Below are 4831 nucleotides of genomic sequence, written 5' to 3'. Positions count from 1 at the left end.
CGAGGACATCGACGGTATGGACGACGACGCCGGAGACGACCAAGAACCAGCACCCACTGGGCACTGGACAACCACCTCATCGTATGACATATACATGGTGGATATCCTGAAAGATGGGAATGGCGAAGGAATAGAGGAGGATGACCCCTCCAAAAAGCATCCCAAGCACCGGCGTCAGCGGCGCCGCTCTAAATCCCGCCACAGCAAGAATGAAGACTCCGGCACCAGAGACAATAATACATCGGACAGCGCCGAAGACAACCTACTCCAGCAAGATGCAGCGCAGGAGCACGAAGACGCCAGCCCTCGTGAGAGAGCGGTGGAAGAAGAGGTAGAGGATTATATGCCTCCCTCTGGAGACGAAGCAAGCCTCGACGACGATGAATTCGTCGTGCCTGAGGATCCCGTCGAACAAGAGCGTTTTAAACGCAGGCTTATGGCCACGGCGAACAACCTCAAGAAAAAGCAGCAACAGCTTAGAGCTGATCAGGATCTACTAGCCGACAGATGGACTGAAGTCCTCGCGGACGAAGAGCATGAGCTCGAACGCCCCTCCAAAAGATACCCTAAACGCAAGCTGCTCCCCCGATTAGAGGAGGAGGCCTAGGAACCCGCATCACCAAGAGACAATACGGCTGACCGACCACCCCGTGGTCGCGACAGAGTGGCCTCTAGGCCATTCACCAGACCCGCACCCCGGCATCGCTCGAAAAGCACATGGCCACAGGGGAACACTCCGGACTTGCGAGATATATTGGAGGATAAGGCAAGACAATCAAGATCGATCTATGGATCGCGTGGGCGTCCCATGATACGTGACGACAATCGTCGCGCCGGACACAGTAAGTCCGGCCGAGCCGAACAAAATAGACAAAGCTCCCTTGAGCTCCGTTGTGATATCGCCCAGTACAGAGGCGCCGCACACCCACTATGCTTCACAGATGAAGTAATGGATCATCAAATCCCCGAAGGGTTTAAACCCGTCAATATTGAATCCTACGATGGCACAACAGACCCCACGGTTTGGATTGAAGACTATCTCCTTCACATCCACATGGCCCGCGGTGACGATCTTCACGCCATCAAATACCTCCCCTTCAAGCTTAAAGGACCAGCCCGACATTGGCTCAACAGCTTGCCAGCAGAGTCAATTGGGAGTTGGGAGGACCTGGAAGCCGCATTCCTCGATAACTTCCAGGGCACTTAAGTGCGACCACGAGATGCTGACGACCTAAGCCACATACTTCAGCAGCCAGACGAATCGGCCAGGCAGTTCTGGACACGGTTTCTTAACCAAGAAAAACCAAATCGTCGATTGTCCGGATGCGGAGGCCCTCGCGGCCTTCAAGCATAACATCCGCGACGAGTGGCTTGCCCGGCACCTGGGACAGGAAAAGCCAAAATCCATGGCAGCCCTCACATCACTCATGACCCGCTTCTGCGCGGGTGAAGACAGTTGGCTAGCATGTAGCAATAACCCCAGCAAAAATTCTGGCAGTCCGGACTTCAAGGACCGAAATGGCAGGCCGCGTGGCAACAAAAACAAACGCCGCATTAACGGCGATCATATTGAGGATACGGCAGTCAATGCCGGATTCAGAGGCTCTAAACCCGGTCAGCGGAAAAAGCCATTCAAAAGAACTACTCCGGGTCCGTCCAATTTGGACCGAATACTCGACCGCTTGTGCCAGATACACGGCACCCCCGAAAAGCCAGCTAACCACACCAACATGGACTGTTGGGTATTCAAGCAGGCAGGCAAGTTAATTGCCGAAACCAATGACAAGGGGCTACATAGCGATGACGAGGACGAGACCCAACCGCCGAACAATAGAGGACATAAGAGTTTCCCCCCACAGGTGCGGACGGTGAACATGATATACGCAACGCACATACACGAGCGGAAGCATGCACTCAGGGATGTCTACGCGATGGAGCCAGTTGCCCCGAAGTTCAATCCATGGTCCTCCTGCCCGATCACTTTTGACCGAAGGGACCACCCCACCAGCATCCGCCACGGCAGATTCGCCGCACTGGTCTTAGACCCAATCGTCGATGGATTTCACCTAACCAGAGTCTTGATGGACGGCGGTAGCAGCCTGAACCTGCTTTACCAGGATACAGTATGCAAAATGGGCATAGACCCCTCAAGGATTAAACCTACCAAAACGACCTTTAAAGGCATCATACCAGGTGTAGAAGCCAATTGTACAGGCTCAATTACACTGGAAGTGGTCTTCAGATCCCCGGATAACTTCCGAAACGAGGAGTTAATCTTCGACATAGTCCCGTTCCGCAGTGGCTATCATGCCTTGCTCGGACGCACCGCATTTGCAAAATTCAACGCGGTGCCGCACTACGCATACCTCAAGCTCAAGATGCCAGGCCCTCGAGGAGTCATCACGGTCAACGGAAACACCAAACGTTCCCTCCGCACGGAGGAACATACAGCGGCTCTCACGGTAGAAGTGCAATGCAGCCTCTTAAAGCAATTCTCGAGTCCGGCCTTTAAGCGGCCGGACACAGCTAAGCGCGCCTGGAGTAACTTACAACAAGACCACCTGGCACGTTCCGAGCACGTGTAGCAGTGCGGCCCCATCCCCAGCTCCTGCGAAACGTTAAAGCAGATCCTTCGCGTACACCATTACGCTCTGAAGATACAATGGGCATGGGGAGAGGGGCACGACCATGATAAACCCAGACCGCGGCTCAACTGCACCAGGGGCTCTCAAGTGTGTCGTTCTTTTTTTCTTTTCATTTTACCTTTTATTTTTTACCCACAGGACTCCGTTTGTCAGAGGCCTGTCCGGCAGCAGATCTGCCGAACTCACGATGCAACAGCCAGGAAAGGATAAAGGCAACAATGAATATACAGGTGGTCTCTGTTACGAGCATTTTTATACACCAATCTGCAGCCTACCCCTGGAGGGGGACATGTTTAACAGTCCCATACCTTGCTTATCGCACTATTTGTATCGTTCTACATTCATAGCAGCACTTATTAAATAAAACAATGCAACACCTTTTTGCTTATAATTGCATTTCCTTTTCATACACATGTTCATCCACGGCATATCGCATCCGAACACTTTGGTATGGCCAATACACACCAGGGGCTTATGTTCCCCGCATTATGGTGTGATGAGTCCGAACACTTTCACAAGTGTGGCACCCCAAACTTATAGCACTATATGCATCGGCTCCGAATCATGTCTTGGGTCAATAGTTGGGTTTTCCCGGCTCCCATGTTTTGGTACCTTACGTTCTGTTATATCGGCTAAGGTGTCAGGACCCCGACTCGATGTCACATCGATCTAGCTGGTAACACTTCATATCACTTTGCGGCCTCACGCACGGTATCCCCACGGGTGTCGTCTTACCTTTTCCTGGGACCGTTTGCGCCTTTTGGCTCTCGTATATGATAGTGTCGCTAGCATCCATATGATAAAGAGCCCGGGCTGACATGACTAGTCGTAAACCCAAAGTGGCACAGACTTACAGGGACAGGCATCCATGACCCAGCTTCGAACGTGTCGGTCATCAGCAAGTGGGTCCGGGCTGTAGCACTGGGCTAGTAGGACTCCGGTAAACCGGGCTGTAGCGGGCTAACAGGACTCCGGTACTCAAAGCGTGACATTTCCCCGAAGGGACAGACACAGGAACGAAGAAGGACACATGCCGGCCAGCCTAAGTGTTCCAGAGCAGTAGCAAGCTACCATGGCTCAGCGGTAACACTAGGAGACATTTCCCGGTAAGAGAGGCTACTAAAGATAAACAACTAGATAGTCAGATCCCACACATACCAAGCATTTCAATCATACACACAATATGCTCGATATGTGCAAATACAACGAAGCATCACAACATGACTCTATGACACAAGTACTTTATTTAAGGCTCAGGGAGCCATACATATCATACACAAAGGTACAGGTCTCTCGACCCCACATACAAATCATACAGTCATACAAGCCAACAGCGGAAGTACTTTGTCTGGGTACAGACAACTAGTAAAATAAAAGAGGCTTGGAAAGCCTAGCTATACTATGTGGTCCATCACAAGCTCAGGGTCACCACCTGGGTCTTTAGCCTACTCGTTGATGTCAACGTCTACATAGAACCCATCAGAAGGGGTTGCAGCGTCTTCTGTAAAAAATGTAGATTATAGCAACATGAGTACAAAGGTACTCAGCAAGACTTACATCAGATCCTACATACATGCATAGTATCAAGAAGGGTTGGTGGAGTTATTGCAGCAAGCCAGCTTTGACTCTTGGCTAGGCTATCCTACGATACTCCAACTTGAAATAGTTTTGCGCACACGAGTCCACTACTCACCACTTCAATACACTACCGAGGATCCACCTCCGTCTTCCTACGGAAGAGCCATCCTCAGCACTCACACTTATCTTGAGGCTTTTAGTAGTTTCCATTTACTTGTCTATGAACTGTATAGGCAACCAAGTAGTCCTTTACCGCGGACGCGACTATTCGAATAGATCATGTTAACCCTGCAGGGGTGTACTTCTTCATACATGTTTCCACCACTTAGCGTCTGCACACGACATGTGCTCGGCAGACTTCAAGCGAAAGCCGACGTGGGTGTAGACCACGACCTACCTAAACACTTAAGCCTCTAGTCCAGGTTTATCGCCTATTCAGGTTCCATCCGCAGGGAGTCCGGCCGAGGTTTCCCATACGGCCCCGAACGATGTGAACAGGGTTCCCGGGATACCTAACGGGTATTCGGTACACCGTGCCACGTACCTACCGCATCACAGCCCACCCCTACGGTCAGCGCTGTGCACGACCTCCAGTAGGCTACAAACAC

This window comes from Triticum aestivum, chromosome 4B (assembly GCF_018294505.1).
Source record: "Triticum aestivum cultivar Chinese Spring chromosome 4B, IWGSC CS RefSeq v2.1, whole genome shotgun sequence".
NCBI lineage: Eukaryota > Viridiplantae > Streptophyta > Magnoliopsida > Poales > Poaceae > Triticum > Triticum aestivum.
Note: the sequence above shows the minus strand (reverse complement) of the source record.